Here is a 16,789-nt window from a genome sequence, read left to right on the forward strand (position 1 = left end):
TATCACTAAGAGAGGGAGGAAGTGCCTCCTGAAGGGAGCTGGAGAGGCGCATGACAGGAAATCTATGCTCTACTGAAAGCCGTTAGAGGGCAGAACAGGCCAGCTGAGTTGTCGTAGAATGTGAGTGGGGGGTAACAAGCAGGTCGGATGTCTTCTCTTACAGACAAAATGAGGAACGGAACCTACAGTTGTCCATTGAACACACTATAGGGGTAGCAAGGTAGGGGCCCCTCTATAAAAGCAAATACAATAATGGGTGCTTCGGAAATGGGGGGCTGTGTGGCATTTCAAAGGACTGTTGGGCTTTGTGATGAACAGCCTAGATGCTTCTCTGAGTCACAGTGTTTTTCAGGCTCTTATTAAGGGATTTTTATTTATTAACAAATAAAAAGCTCTACTTTAATGTCAATTTAAGACACAACCTCCAGCAGCCAGGGACCTGTCCCCTCCTTCTCAACACAGTTTACTTGCAAAATTGTCCCTGAAACTTTTTTAAAATGTTGGCAACTATGTCTGACATTTTGTTTTGCTCAGGATGCCCCTGCTTCCTTTCATTTCCTGCTGTCCTCTTCCCTGCTGCTCTACTCTGCTCTGAGCGGCCTAGTGGGATGGTAAAAACCGTCTAGAATCCTGATTTCTGAAGTGTTTGGTGCCAGCATTCCAAGCTCATTTTTTTAGTTGAATTCATTCTGCTGCTGCTAGTGAGATAAAGCCCACTGAAGATAGGGAAGAAGGCTTCCATTGCCTCAATGGAGAGAGCAAAACGTGAGGAAGTAAAATGGAGGAGAGTATATGTGGCATGTAGCACATTGTTCATAGAAGATACTTTGAATTTTCATAAGGACAGCTGCCAAATCCCAAGCAGAAAAAGTAGGGGCAGGTTTATAGACTTCAAGTGCAAAATATTAAACTTAGTTTGTTTTCAAAGTTTGACAAAGACACGCTCCAGTTCAAGACATGCTCTAGTAAGTTCAAAGAGCTGAAAATGACACACACTGGGCTGAGCTGAATTCAGTTTACAATTTATTTAAATAACTCATTCAAAATCAATAAATCCTGGAAGACCTTTGTATCAAAATAAATATCGGAAAGGTATAAGAAGCATTATATCTATGGTCAGGAATTGATAACACAAATTGCAAACATGAAAAGAATTAGATTTCTTGGAATTCAGGCTGGGTTAAATTGTGTAATGCAGAAAATTCAAATTATCAAGTCCTGGTTTTAAAGGAACAGCTTCAACTTAACTATTGTCTCTCTCCACTTCCTTTCCTACTCCCTTGGGGTATGTCTACACTACCCGCCAGATCGGCGGGTAGTGATCGATCTATCGGGGATCAATTTATCGCGTGTAGTGTAGAGGCGATAAATCGATCCCCAATCGCTCTCCCATCGACTGCTGAACTCCAGCTCGGCGAGAGGCAGAAGCAAAGTCAACAGGGGAGCCACAGCAATTGACCCTGTGCCGTGAGGACACGAGGTAAGTCGAACTAAGATAAGTCAACTTCAGCTATGCTAGTCTTGTAGCTGAAGTTGCATATCTTAGGTCAACCCCCCCCGCAGTGTAGACCAGATCTTGGTTTATCTGGAATCAACCTCCATCTAGAAAAATTCCAGTGGGAGCCCCTGGAGCACACAGCCTTCATTCCCATGGGCTGGTCAGTGTGGAATGGGGTGGAAGAAACACCACAACTCTCATGTCCTGTTGGCAGAGACTAGCACCACCACGTGGACCAAACCTGCAGAATCCTTGGACTCTCTGAGCACACAGAACCCCACTGTGCTGGACCTCACTACAGGTCACAAGGAAAGGGGAGATTACTTGCCTACAGAGCTATCCAACCCTTTCTTTTACTCACTACACTAGTCTAATAACCCACACACTGAAATTTTCATGCCAGCCTTTTACTTTTAAGCAGAATGACAAGCCAAATTTCATCTAGCACCAAATATGCAAACTGAATCTCTCCATTTGTTTTTGTCATCTAAAAATCACAGCAAAGCAAGGTCTGAGTGCTCTCAACTAGAGAGTCCAGCAGAGAGCAATGAAAATGATTACAGGGCTGGGGCACATGACTTACGAGGAGAGGATGAGGGAACTGGGGTTGGGGTTGGACTAGATGATCTCCTGAGGTCCCTTCCAACCCTGACATTCTATGATTCTATTTAGTCTGCAGAAGAGAAGAGTGAAGGGGGATTTGATAGCAGCCTTCAACTACCTGAAGGGGTGGGGGTTCCAAAGACGATGGAGCTCGGCTGTTCTCAGTGGTAGCAGATGACAGAACAAGAAGCAATGGTCTCAAGTTGCAGTGGGGGAGGTCTAGGTTGGATATTAGGAAACACTATTTCACTAGGGGGGTGGTGAAGCACTGGAATGGGTTACCTAGGGAGGTGGTGGAATTGCCATCTTTAGAGGTTTTTAAGGCCCGGCTTGTCAAAGCCTTGGCTGAGATGATTTAGTTGGTGTTGGTCCTGCTTTGAGCAGGGGATAGGACTACATGACCTCCTGAGGTCTCTTCCAACCCTGATAGTCTATGATTCTATGGTTCACCAGAACTGGAGACAGAGATTTTAAAGAAGGGGCCGGGGGAGAGGAAAGCCCAGGGGAGCGGGGTGAGTTAATATCTTAATTCTTCCAGAACAAAACTCATCTGTTAACACTCACAACTGACTGTCAAATCTCAATTTTTCCAAGCTGCAGTGAATGCATTCTATGCTTTATTGTTCTTGTGATAAATATATATTTCTATTAGCAGAATATGTACAGACTGACCGTGAAATGTTTCTAGCAGTACATACTATACCAGTTAATCAATAGAATTTACACAGTCATTCTCAAAGCACTGTACAAACATTAGTTAATGAACAAAGAAACAAGGGAATGTAATGTAGGATTAATGTTTTCAGAATTATACAGGAAGTTAAAATATGCACGGTAAGAGTTTAATTTATATGTTTGATTTTACCACTTAATAAAATTTGATCCCTAAGTCATGTCATCTCTCTGAAGGTGATGTTGGGGGAGAATCAGGAAGCAGCCACTGACCCAGAGCCAGAATCTGCTTGACAGTGGAAAAAGCTGCTTCAAAAGTGCTTACGGTGTGCAGGCTGTTCCCAGAACTTCATCTAGCTATAAGCCCCATCAACAGACAGACAATTCCCTGGAATCTATTCTGGGTTAAGCATGACACTACTGTATTTCAGAGAGAAGTTGTTGCATGCTAAACAGGCAAAGTAAGCCCAGGAACTGGGCATACAGCAGAATTAAACATAAAGCTTAAAAAAAAGTGTGGACTCTGACCAAGTCTGTGTTATTTTAAAGCAGCTCTGAAGTTCAGTCTGCTGCACCAGCCCCAAAGAATCTTATACAGTAGAACCTCAGAGTTATGAACACCTCGGGAATGTTAACACCTTGGGAATACCTCTGATATGTTCATAACTCTGAATAGAACATAATGGTTGTTCTTTCAAAAGTTTATACTGAGCATTGACTTAATACAGCTTTGAAACTTTACTATGCAGAAGAAAAATGCTCTTTTTTCATCTCCGCTGCTGCCTGTTGTGTACTTCCAGTTCCAAATGAGGTGTGTGGTTGACTGGTCAGTTTGAAACGCTGGTGTTCGTAACTCTGAGGTTCTACTGTATCAGACAAGAGCAACAGGACAGCACTTCAACCATCCCTCTCCAAAGTACACTAACTATCTTGTGGGGTGGGATGAGTAGAGTCACCTCTGTGTCAACCACGAAACCCCACTTACACTAGGGTACTTCCCAAAGCCAGTCAGCCCCTTTATGCTGCCACAGTGTTGTACATGAGCCATAATGGACTTGTAAACCAGGGACATAGACCCTGAGGGTTCACAGATCCAGGCAATCTATGATAAGTATATGGCCCCTATTATTGTAGTATCTGAGCACATAATCTTTAATGTATTTATTTGTACAACACCCCTGTGAGGCAGGTATTATCCTAAAGGTCACATAGGGGCTCTGTGGCAGAGCAAGGAATTTAATCCAGGTCTCCTGAGTCCCAAGCTGGTGTCCAAATCACTGGATCATAGTTCCTTACATTTACTGAGGAAGGTCCAAGTCAAGCAGCTCCACGTAAGCAATACTGCATGCGGAAAGAAGTGCTCTCTCAGATAACCAGGTCCCAAACCAGTAAGTGCTTTATATGCTAGCTCTTAAATTAACCTAACCTCTTAAATTTCACTTACAAGCTGGTAGCTTGAGATCACAGAGCACTGCTGTAATGAGCTCTCAATACAAAACTACAATTAATAAGTGGACAACTGCCTTCTGCACTATTTACAGCTTCCTAATGGTCTTAAGGGTAGCTCTATGCAGAGCACATGGCATTAGTCTAGTTCAGTGGTTCCCAAACTGGGTTCAGGGGGTTCCTAGGGAAAAAAATCCCTAATGGCGGACAGGGATCCTGGGCAACATGGGGCCAGCAGCTTGGAGCCCCATGACTTCCAAGAGCTAAGCAGATCAAAGCAAGTATCTCTATCTCACTGAGGAGATTTAAACTTCAAGACTCCTTATAAGAAATGAAAAGGGAGGTGGATATTTTTTGCTGTTCTTAAAATTAAATAGGCAGCTAGTATTGTTTTTAAAATTATTATGAAAAACAAGTTTAAGCTTTGTTGTAACGTGCGTTGTTTGTCTGGACTGCTCAAGCTCCGAATGCTTGTGTAGGAGGAACTCTTTGGATTGGCTTCTTAAATACCTTCCTGCTGTTTCACATCTGACACTCCTTGATGAACCATAGGAGCCTTGTCTTATAACAGGCTTATTCAAAGTGATACAAGCTAAAAAAGTGAGATCGTGGAAGAGTGTTGCCGTTTTCATAATGTAATACATAAGAACATAAGAGTGGCCATACTGGGTCAGACCAAAGGTCCATCCAGCCCAGTATCCTGTCTGCCGACAGCGGCCAATGCCAGGTGCCCCAGAGGGAGTGAACCTAACAGGTAATGATCAAGTGATCTCTCTCCTGCCATCCGTCTCCACCCTCTGACAAACAGAGGCTAGGGACACCATTCCTTACCCATCCTGGCTAATAGCCATTAATGGACTTAGCCTCCATGAATTTATCCAGTTCTCTTTTAAACCCTGGTATAGTCCTAGCCTTCACAACTTTCTCAGGCAAGGAGTTCCACAGGTTGACTGTGTGCTGTGTGAAGAAGAACTTCCTTTTATTTGTTTTAAACCTGCTGCCCATTAATTTCATTTGGTGGTCCCTAGTTCTTATATTATGGGAACAAGTAAATAATTTTTCCTTATTCACTTTCGCCACACCACTCATGATTTTATATACCTCAATCATATCCCCCCTTAGTCTCCTCTTTTCCAAGCTGAAAAGTCCTAGCCTCTTTAATCTCTCCTCATATGGGACTTGTTCCAACCCCTTAATCATTGTAGTTGCCCTTTTCTGAACTTTTCCTAATGCCAGTATATCTTTTTTGAGATGAGAGGACCACATCTGTACACAGTACAGACACGTTTGTTGACCCCTACAAAGAACTCTAATAGATTAATAAGACATGATTTCCCTTCACAGAAACCATGTTCACTTTTGTTCAACAATTTCTGTTCTTCTATGTGTCTGACAATTTTATTCTTTACTATTGTTTTAACTAATTTGCCAGTTACTGACGTTAGACTTACCGGTCTGTAATTGCCAGGATCACCTCTAGAGCCCTTTTTAAATATTGGCATTACATTAGCTATCTTCCAGTCATTGGGTACACAAGCTGATTTAAAGGGCAGGTTACAAACCATAGTTAATAGTTCCGCAACTTCACATTTGAGTTCTTTCAGAACTCTTGGGTGAATGCCATCTAGTCCCGGTGACTTGTTACTGTTAAGTTTCTCAATTAATTCCAAAACCTCCTCTAGTGACACTTCAATCTGTGACAATTCCTCAGATTTGTCACCTACAAAAGCCAGCTCAGGTTTGGGAATCTCCCTAACATCCTCAGCCATGAAGACTGAAGAAAAGAATCCATTTAGTTTCTCCGCAATGACTTTATCATCTTTAAGCGCTCCTTTTGTATCTCAATCGTCCAGGGGCCCCACTGGTTGTTTAGCAGGCTTCCTGCTTCTGATGTGCTTAAAAAATTTTGTTAGTACCTTCTAAGTTTTTGGCTAGCTGTTCTTCAAACTCCTTTTTGGCTTTTCTTATTGCATTTTTACACTTAATTTGGCAGTGTTTATGCTCCTTTCTATTTACCTCACTAGGATTTGACTTCCACTTTTTAAAAGATGCCTTTTATCTCTCACTGCTTCTTTTACATGGTTGTGAAGCCACGGTGGCTCTTTTTTAGTTCTTTTACCGTGTTTTTTAATTTGGGGTATACATTTAAGCTGAGCCTCTATTATGGTGTCTTTGAAATGTCCATGCAGCTTGCAAAGATTTCACTCTAGTCACTGTACCTTTTAATTTCTGTTTAACTATTTGCATAGTTCCCCTTTCTGAAATTAAATGCCACAGTATTGGGCTGTTGAGGTGTTCTTCCCACCCCAGGAATGTTAAATGTTATTATATTATGCTCACTATTTCCAAGTGATCCTGTTATAGTTACCTCTTGGACCAGACCCTGTCCTCCACTCAGGACTAAATCGACAGTTGCCTCTCCCCTTGTGGATTCCTGTACCAGCTGCTCCAATAAGCAGTCATTTAAAGTATCGAGAAAATTTGTCTCTGTGTTTCATTTGATTCTAATAAAAATACTGTAATGATAAATAATAATGAATAATAAATAGTGTGTAATAAGCATGTCATAAAAACAAATTTTATATTTCCAAGATCACTGATTTTATAATTTATACTCAGGTAAAGGAGAAAATCCCTGGAAATATTCATTTTTAGGAGAGCGTTCGCAAGACTTGACATTTTAGTGAAAGGTGTTCACAGGTTGTTAAAGTTTGGGAACCACTGGTCTAGTTTCAAAAGTGACAACTGCAAAGATACCTGTACATAGGCAAGCAAGAGAAAAGGACACAATTTTCTTACCAAATGCATATGGCAAAAAAGTGCCCCTGGCTACTGCAGCTACCTGATTATCCATAAGCACACGTGTGTCTACGAAGATCCCGTTTAGACAGCCAACCGGCATAGCTCGTGATGGGTACATTCTTTAAGTTGGGTTTGTCAATATCATCATCTTTTCTAGCTGCTTCTCTCAGCCAACTAATACTATGTCTTATCTAACTGAGCTGCAATTTACTCATCCACTTCTGAGGCCCCATCTCAATACAAAGGCTTGGTCTTCACTGATATCAAGGTAGCTCTTTCCAGGAAGATCACTAATATGTGATAGTTATCTCACTGTAAAATCCTAGTGGAAATAAGATACCTGTAGATTTCACAACCAGGTAAATAATACACTCCCCACCCATGTATGATCATGCCTGGTTTTTACAGATAACAAAAATAATCATTAAAACGGTACAAAATTAACTTAGCCAGCAAATCAAAGCAACGTCAGAACATAAGAATGGCCAGAGAAGCTTCTTTCTATGACTCACTGCCTCTAGGAATATACCCTTAACCTTCCATAAAAACCCTGTCAAATAAAGGGCATTTGCAATATTTCTTGCATATCTTGGATTGTAAGCTTCTCAGAGCAGAGGAAGTCTGTGAGACACCATGTTAACTTACAGTGCTATGCTTTATAAATAATTAGCCTTAATATTAAATTATTAAAACAATAACAGCCCAGATACTCCTCAACTCTCCAAATGATTGTGAGGGCAGAGAGAGTCCTCTCCAAAAGCTCTAAGGAAGGGGAAAGACTCAGACAGGATGGCTGGTATAAAGAAAGTGCTACTTTCCATGGCATAGAAATTCAAAAGGAGTGGCAGAGACTTCCATCATCAACTTAAACCATCATTTTAATTATTTTTCTGTTTACATCAGAGTAAGCCAAGGATGAGTTATTATTTATTTAACACAAACAGTACTCTGTGCTGAACAAAGCTGTAAATATCGGAGGTAGGCCAAATTAAAAACAGACACCACAGTTGGGGTGTTTTTAAAACAGGAAAACACCTTCTTCTCCCTGTGGTCCTTGTTTCAATACACTGAACAATCCTCCATAGAGGTTCTCTCCTCAAAGTTTTAAAGAAACCCACAACTGTGTGTCAATACATAGATTTCATAAAATAGCAGCAAGACCAGGTCCCTCCTCATCTAGGGAAAGGAGAACAGGATTTATATCTTCTCTCATCTCCATATCTCCTTGCCGAGAAAACTACATACATGTCCCAGCAACTGTGCTCCCTTGGCTCCCAGAGAAGAGACAACCAGGAATGACTTCGAGCTTGCCTTGTCCCATACCAATGAGAGAAGGGGAGTTGCAGTCAGCATCGCTCATGGAACCCCAGTCTCGGGGGCCTAAAAGTAGAGTCAGCAGTAATGGTTTTCCACCAACACCCTCCTGGCCCCGAGTATGTTTTAAGAAGCAAAACCTGAAACAGTGTAGTACTGGCCCACAGATGTTCCCTCACAAGCTTCAAAGAGCTGATATACTCCATTAAAGTAGGTTTGGTCCTTGCCTTGAAGAGCTTTCAATCTAGTTCAGACATATTTAGTACAGTGGTATCAGTATGAGTTCATGGTGCGCAATAAAGTAGCAATGAACCGTTTTGAAAGGCTCCACAAAAGAGCATTTGGAAGTGGAGATTGATTGAACACGGCTTTGTTAACATAGAAAGAGAGAGCAAGGAAACATAGGCTCCATGGTATCTGAGAATGGCTGAGCTAATTATGGCTACATACTATTTCTCCCTACATGATTAACATTTTCACATGTGGGTAGCAGGACTTGGATTTGTTTATCAAGAGGTTTTCAAAGTGTAATTGTAGATTATCTTTTCCTGCCAATTCTGGTCATCTGGTTTTGCAGATGGAATTTCCAGTGAGTGTCAACCCCTCTGTAGCAAAGCTCTTTTTAAAAATAGGGATTGTCCTTTTTAAATAGTGAGAACTAAGAAAATTCTTTCATTCTGACTTTATGTGTGTTTAATCTAGAGAGCTGTCATACTATCTATGCTGTTCTGGTGAGAGAGAAAACCTGCTGCCTAGCCCCTACCCATATTGAGAACAGAAGAAAGTCAAGATAGAACTTAAACGATTTCCAGACTAATAAATGTAGTCTAGCAATGTATTGTAAAGACATAACAGACCACATAAAGCTCCTGTTATGAGATTCACGATTAAAAGTGTATCTTATTTTCAACGTTGTCTGTAACTTTGTCAAAATTCCCACCTATGATGTGGACTGAGTTCAAAAGAAGACTAAGCCCCATTTAAAAATATTGCATATAGATATTAATTTAAAATCTTGAGCTGCAAGATTGGGCCTGTATATCTTATTCAGGCACTCAGACACCCATAGATCTGAATCATGGGCGGCTCTAGCCATTTCGCCGCCCCAAACACGGCGGCACGCCGCGGGGGGCGCTCTGCCGGTCGCCGGTCCCGTGGCTCCAGTGGACCTCCCGCAGACGTGCCTGCGGAGGGTCCGCTGGTCCCGGGGCTCCGGTGGACCTTCCGCAGATGTGCCTGTGGATGCTCCACCGAAGCCGCAGGACCAGCGGACCCTCCACAGGGACGCCTGCGGGAGGTCCACCGGAGCCGCCTGCCGCCCTCCCGGCGACCAGCAGAGCGCCCCCCGCGGCATGCCGCCCCAAGCATGCGCTTGGCGTGCTGGGGCCTGGAGCCGCCCCTGATCTGAATTCTGCACATGCTGAGCATATTAACTTTAATCAGAATTAATGGAGTTTGCGCAAACGGTAATTCTCAGGAGTCACAGCATAGAATCATAGAAGATCAGGGTTGGAAGAGACCTCAGGAGGTCATCTAGTCCAAATCCCTGCTCAAAGCAGGACCAACCCAACTAAATCACCACAGCCAGGGCTTTGTCAAGCCAGACCTTAAAAACCTCTAAGGATGGAGATTCCACCACCTCCCTAGGTAACCAATTCCAGTGCTTCACCTCCCTCCTAGTGAAAAAGTTTTTCCTAATATCCAACCTAGACCTCTCCCACTGCAACTTGAGACCACTGCTCCTTGTTCTGTCATATGCCACCAAGAACAGCCTGGCTCCATCCTCTTTGGAACCCCCTTTCAGGTAGTTGAAGGCTGCTATCAAATCCCCCCTCACTCTTCTCTTCTGCAGACTAAATAAGCCTAGTTCCCTCAGCATCTCCTCATAAGTCATGTGCCTCAGCTCCCTAATCATTTTCTTTGCCCTCCGCTGGGTTCTCTCCAGTTTATCCACATCCTTTCTGTAGTGAGTGGCCCAAAACTGAACACAATATTCCAGGTGTGGCCTCACCAGTGCCAAATAGAGGGGAATAATCACCTCCCGTGATCTGCTGGCAGTGCTCCTACTAATGCAGCCCAATATGCCTTTAGCCTTCTTGGCAACAAGGGCACACTGCTGACTCATATCCAGCTTCTCATCCACTGTAATCCCCAGGTCCTTTTCTGCAGAACTGCCAGTTAGTCAGTCGGTCCGTAGTCTGTAGCAGTGCATGGGATTCTTCCATCCTAAGTGCGGGACTCTGCACTTGTCCCTCATCAGATTTCTTTTGCCCCAATCCTGCAATTTGTCTATGTCACTCTATCCCTACCCCCCAGCGTATCTATCTCTCCCCCCAGTTTAGTGTCATCCATGAACTTGCTGAGGGTGCAATCCATCCCATCATCCAGAACATTAATGAACATGATGAACAAAACTGGCCCCAGGACCGACCCCTGGAACACGCCGCTTGATACCGGCTACCACCTAGACATTGAGCCATTGATCACTACCCGTTGAGCCCAATGATCAAGTCAGCTTTCTAGCCACCTTACCCAATCCATACTTTTTAAACTTGCTGGCAAGAATACTGTGGGAGACTGTATCAAAAGCTTTGCTAAAGTCAAGATATATCATGTCTACTGCATTCCTCACATCCACAGAGCCAGTTATCTCAACATAGAAGGTAATCAGGTTGGTCAGGCATGGCTTGCCCTTGGGGAATCCATGTTGATTGTTCCTGATCACCTTCCTCTCCTCCAAGGGCTTCAAAATGGATTAGTTGAGGACCTGCTCCAGGATTTTTCAAGGGACTAAAGTGAGGCTGACTGATCTATAGTTCCCCAGATTCTCCTTCTTCCATTTTTTGAAGATGGGCACTATATGTGCCTTTTCCAATCATCCGGGAACTCCCCCGGTTGCCACGAGTTTTCAAAGATAACGGCCAATGGCTCTGCAATCACAAAAGCCAACTCCCTCAGCACCTTTGGATGCATTAGATCCGGACCCATGGATTTGTGCATGCCCAGCTTTTCTAAATAGTCCTTATCCTGTTCTTTCACCACTGAGGGCTGCTCACCTCCTTCCCATACTGTGCTGCCCAGTGCACCAGTCTGGGAGCTGACCTTGTCTGTGAAAACCGAGGCAAAAAAAGCATTGAGTACATTAGCTTTTTCCAGATCATCTGTCACCATGTTGCCTCCCCCATTCAGTAAGTGTCCCACACTTTCCCTGACCTTCTTCTTGTTGCTAACATACCTGAAGAAACCCTTCTTGTTACTCTTAACATCTCTTGCTAGCTGCAACTCCAAGTTTGATTTGGCTTTCCTGATTACACTCCTGCATACTTGAACAATATTTTTATACTCCTCCCTAGTCATCTGTCCAAGTTTCCACATCTTGTAAGCTTCCTTTTTGTGCTTAAACTCACCAAAGATTTCACTGTTAAGCCAAGCTGGTCGCCTGCCATATTTGCTATTCTTTCTACACATTAGGATGGTTCGTTCCTACGCCCTCCATAAGGCTTCTTTAAAATACAGTCAGCTCTCCTGGACTCCTTTCCCCCTCATATTCGCCTCCCAGGGGATCCTGCCCATCAGATCCCTGAGGGAGTCAAAGTCTGCTTTTCTGAAATCCAGGGTCCATATTCTGCTGCTCTCTTTTCTTCCTTTTGTCAGGATCCTGAACTCGACCATTTAATGGTCACTGCTGCCCAGGTTGCTACCCACTTCTACTTCCCCTACCAATTCTTCCCTGTTTGTGAGCAGCAGGACAAGAGGAGCATGGACCCTAGTTGGTTCCTCCAGCACTTGCACCAGGAAGCTGTCCCCAACACGCTTCAAAAACGTCCTGGATTTTCTGTGCACTGCTCTATTGCTCTCCCAGCAGATGTCACTTGGTGTCTTGCAGGTATCAAGTTCACAGGGCCTGATTCTCCACTGCCTTGTATCATATTCATCTGTACAAAGCACATTTAAAATTTCAACACTCACCCACTTTGTAAGAGAGTAAATGAGTACTGATTACATACTGCAGGATAGAGGAGAATAGGGCTCATTTTATCACAATTAGCAATTGCACCTCAGTCCAGCTTCCCTTTGTATAAGCACAATGTTATACCTGCTAAAAACTGTGCTTGCAGAAATTGTGCCTACTGACTCTGCCATTAAGACAACTAAGCACATGGTTACACATGTAAATCAAACACTCAGTCATCTAGTGGTAGATTTTGATTTGCAGAACGCAGACAGAGGGAGGCAACTTCTGAAAATGTAGGCCATAATCTGCTTTCATAAATAACATTTTTCTCTGCCCTTAAAAATGCTGAAAAATGGAATGCTGCTTATTTATAATCAAAGATTAGCATCAGCCTAGGAAATAAAGATTATTTATATTTTAAAATATGTAATTCAATCAGCATTAGAATAGTCAAACCCCTGTTTAGTGCTATTTTGAAAACAGTCCTGCTAACTATATTGAGCCATTCAAGATGCATCAGTTTTTAAACACAACTGTAAATTTCTTCAATAATTTTGATCTGGAAAAAGGAAGAGAGTTCTTCTCTTTTATATTCCATATGACAACATATGTATTTACTATTGATTATCTTAAATACTGTCAAGTCCAGTCACTATATCTTGTGATGGGATTCCCCCATCTCCTGTAGAGAATGGGAAGAAACCCAATTAGAGACAACATGCCTGTGGGGTGATTGACTCCCAGCCAGAGAGGGCAGAGCTGGGGGAAGATCCATTAGATACCTGGGCCTTAAAAGCAGGTTGAGGAGCTCAGGGAGCGGAGACAGCAGAGAAGAAAGGACACTTTTGCAAGGAATCAAAGGAAGCAAGACAGGCTCTTGTGAGGAAAGTCCTGAGGGAGGACTGAGAGCAAGACAGACTTGTGAGGGAAGAACTGAGAGGGAAGTTGGTGATCTGGATGTAGCCCTGCGAAGGGGCAGAGGACCTCCTTGTTTATGGTCACTGGAACTTATAAAAACATTAGACTTTTGATACCCTGAAAGGGGATGGGGCTGGAAAAATAACCTAGCTGGAGGGTTAGGCCACAAAATGCAAACACAGAGGGCAAGCTGGAACACTATATAGAAAGCAGCCAAAAGGGGGAGTTAGAGGTGCAGACCAGTTCAATGCCATATCTTGATTGAAGGAGGTGCTACACCTGAGCAGAAACAATGATAATCATCCTTTTTTAATCTCAGATTTCCACAATTATCACCAACATGAATATTTCCATCTGTTTCATTTGACTAGCTGCAAGTAACTTCCCTTTTTTTTTAAGCTGTGGCAAGACTTCCTGACATGGACCTTCGAGCTAGAAGCCTCGGTGCATCCTGGGAGCAAAAGAAAGTTGGACATGGATGGCTGAATTGGATACTGCAATACTAGTAAGTTAAATAGTCTGCATTGTATTTATCTCAATGTTTGGCTATCCAGAATTTTACAAACACACCATATGCCTGTAACTTCCTTAAATGTTGCTGCCAGCTGGCTCAATATATGCTTTGTTCAACTGATTCAATCAATCCTTTGTAATTCCATACAGTAGGGGTCCCTGGACTTTTCATTATAATGAACATGTTGATATGATTGAAGCCCAAAAGTCAAACCAAAGATTGACATGGCTCATCAAACCCACCTTTGAAAGGGACCAAATAAATCCAAAATTATCTAAAAGTTCTCCCCGATACGAGTACGCCCTACTCCAAAAACAGTATTAAAAATGTAGAAGGCCTCCTCTAAAAGACATGTCAGAACAGTTGAGGAAAGTTTACATGCCTTCAAGGAAAAAAGTGCCCCTACTGTATTTGTAATCATTATCTGATCATATTCCTTGCACAAATATTAGGGTAGCTCAAACTACCTATTCAAGCGTGCTTTTAAATTATAATTAAAAGGAGGTTGGTTTCATAAACACCTTTTACATTCTCGGTATCCTAAACTGCTTTCCAGGCAATGAAATATTTACCCTTCACCTTTAACCCAAGAACTAAGACTATTAGTCAAGCTGAAAAAAATATATTTAATGCAACTTACTATTAGGGCAGGTTGAATAGCAGAAGAAATATTCATTGACTATATTCAGCAAATCCTACTGGTATTCATCTAATAATACACTTACCAAATAGTATTTGACTAACTATGTGGCTGGTCGAATACTGCAAAGTAGTATTTGTCAGATGACTTAGCTGATGACCTGCGAAGTTAATCAAAATGCTACATTCAATGACTGCTACTTGACAACGTCTACTTACACCTCTCCTGGCTTTGTTACATACTTTCCCATTCTTGCTTGACTTCAATTTTTCTTTTTCTTTCAGTTCCTGAAGACAGAATGGTCTTCAGGGTTACTTTTAATATCCTCTTTCCCTTCCTCTCTCTCTAAAACCCCTTTCCTCTCTCTTTTTCCACCTGTTCTCTTTCTCCCCTGTATTCTCGCTCTTTTTCTATTCTCCCCCACAAAATGTATCTGTTCATATTTCCCTTTTCTAATATCACATCATCTCTTCCCTTCTCTCTTGCCTAAACACACCCATCCACAGACCCACTCACCCATGTGAAATTTTAACAGACACGTTATAGTCAAATGAATAAATACACCAGCCACAAATGGATACTTAGGATTGGGGACTCTACTGTCCAAGGGCAATGTGAAAGGAGGCAACCCCCATTCTTTCCTAAGTTGCTGGAAAGGGATGGTGAATGTTTTCTCTCATTATGCAGTATGGCTCCAAGCCTGTTTCCCACTGAAGTCCCAGCTTGACTTTAATGGGAGCAGGATAGGAAACATCATGGATAAAACTAAAAGGTTCGAATCTTGCTGGGGCCTGGGTAGAGGTCTCTACCTCGGACTCCCCTTGCTGATGGCTCTTCACTCCTTCCTCAGTGACTCATCACTCCTCAGCACTAACCTACCTCCCCCGTCTGCTGAGGGGACCTGTCGCCTGGCTGTGTAGCTCGGGGGGTTAGAGTAGTCATCCTAAAATACAGCGGTCACAGGTACAAATCTTGCTAGCTCTGGGTAGTGATCTGTGCCTCAGACACTCCTTGCTGGTGGCTCCCCGCTCCTTCCTCCATCTTCCCTTTAAATTTAAGGGCCAGAATCTTATCTCTATTACAGCAGTGTAATGTAGAATAACTGGAGTTACTCCAGATTACATTAGTGTAACTGAGATGAAAATCTCTCCTTTAAGAGTTGAGTTAATTAAAGTATAAAAATCCATTAATCACTTCTAATTACCCCACTGAAGTCAATGGTAAAACTCCCACTGAAATCATTGGGAGCAGAGATAGCCCAATGCTGAACACTACCAAAATCCCACCATTAAATTCTAAATACCCCACTATATGTTGAATATCAGGCCTGTCTGTATCTATGTATTTATACTTTTAAAAATATAGTGGATTTACAATATATGGGACCTGATTCTGCAACTCCTACACTAGCAAAACTTCCACTTATGTTACTGGAAAGCTGTGCCTGAATCACTGTAATGGTTTTCACTGAGCAAGGTCAGATGTCAATTCAAAACATAAGGCTTTCAGAATTTCCGTGCCTGTCCATCCATACGAGCCAGTTCTGACATACAACTTTGTGAGCACATGGAACTTGGAAGGGCTTGCAATGTTCTAGTCCCAACCGAACTCTCTCCAAGTGGGGTTTCATTACTCCTCATTTGCCATGTAATGAACAACAAATGATAAGCAAACGGTCGTTTCACAGTAATAGATAAGAGTTTCTAAAACTTGCATAGAACACACACAAAGGCAAAGGGAAAACTGGAAAAGGGAATCACATTTAAAAAAAGTAAAAAACAAAACACCCCTGGCGCACTTTCATTCAGTTCTAACATCATTTACTCAGGCAGAGCAAGGAATGCATTTTTTCCTTGTAAAGTATGCTTTTCGAGATTCTTGAATCCTAGCTTTCTGGTGTGTAAATAGATCCCTCTCTGCTATATCCATAAAAATCATACAACCTCACTAATATGGCTGAGTGGAACAAAAGAAGAGCCATTTCTCGGTAGATCTCAAATTATGTACTGTATTTAAAAAAAAATTGGAAAAGTCACAAAAAGGGGAAGCTGAACAACTCACATAGACTTCTTACTGTTATTTATCCTAGCATCCATAAAAAGTGTAGTTGCCTTAGCAACTGTTACATCGTATTCTACATTCCTTATCTCTAAGACACAGAACTTTCTCCTAAACATACACACGCAGATGCAGCAATCAGCCATTTGAATCACATGAACTTTGGTTCTTTTACAATGTTTAAAAGGAAAGATGTGTTAGAATAAACTGATAATCCTTCTCGGTGCTGTTGCTCAGTTTATATCTTCAGAGAGATATATTTATTAAACTGTTCATTTCAAACAGAAACAATTATCTGAAACCCTGGCAACATGCAGTGTCAGAGTGACAGTTCCTGGAAAACTGCACACTTGCATTTTTATCAAACTA

General features: G+C 42.3%; 1 protein-coding gene across 5 annotated transcripts in view; it reads right to left on the reverse strand.

Moving 5' to 3' along the window:
- Positions 1–16,789, reverse strand: part of ARHGAP6 (Rho GTPase activating protein 6) — a 485,299-nt gene that overhangs the window by 137,442 nt on the left and 331,068 nt on the right. The window contains exon 1 of one of the 5 annotated variants that reach the window (XM_039497465.1): positions 14,448–14,522. The exons of the other annotated variants lie outside the window; for them this stretch is intronic. The gene's annotated coding sequence lies outside the window, so the exon portion shown is untranslated. Of the gene's footprint in view, positions 1–14,447; positions 14,523–16,789 lie in introns of those variants that run through there. 5 annotated transcript variants of the gene reach the window in all.

This window comes from Mauremys reevesii, linkage group 1, assembly GCF_016161935.1.
Source record: "Mauremys reevesii isolate NIE-2019 linkage group 1, ASM1616193v1, whole genome shotgun sequence".
NCBI classification, from domain to species: domain Eukaryota; kingdom Metazoa; phylum Chordata; order Testudines; family Geoemydidae; genus Mauremys; species Mauremys reevesii.